Raw genomic sequence first — 435 nt, 5'->3', positions numbered from 1 at the left:
TGCATTTTTCCTCTTATCGTAACATTAATACTGTTTTAAATTAGCATTTGTCCAATTTACCAATTTTCATGCTTTGCGTTGAACTGAAATCATACCACGGAGATAGTATATTCTATTTTCATAACTCATTTTTCATATTGTTATCTATTAGACAACATTCGGGTATATTCATACCAAAGTATTGTCAACTTTCACTTGTCCTTTCCAGTAAGCGACGATAAGCCAACGTCCATAAACTAGATAGTGAAGCATGGCACCAATGTCCGTAGAATTACACTCTGAACAACGTAAATGCTAAAACATATTATTACCATGATGTTTTGTATATCTTTTTAAATCATGTCGTTTATATATTGTATATGTATAACAATCATCATGAATATCTACAAGGGGTCTAGTTTTAGCTCGATACATCTAAAGGCAAAAATCAATTTT

The sequence above is a fragment of the Penaeus monodon genome, chromosome 27 (assembly GCF_015228065.2).
Source record: "Penaeus monodon isolate SGIC_2016 chromosome 27, NSTDA_Pmon_1, whole genome shotgun sequence".
Classification (NCBI taxonomy): domain Eukaryota; kingdom Metazoa; phylum Arthropoda; class Malacostraca; order Decapoda; family Penaeidae; genus Penaeus; species Penaeus monodon.
The sequence above is the reverse complement of the archived record's forward strand: the minus strand, read 5'-3'. Positions refer to the sequence as shown.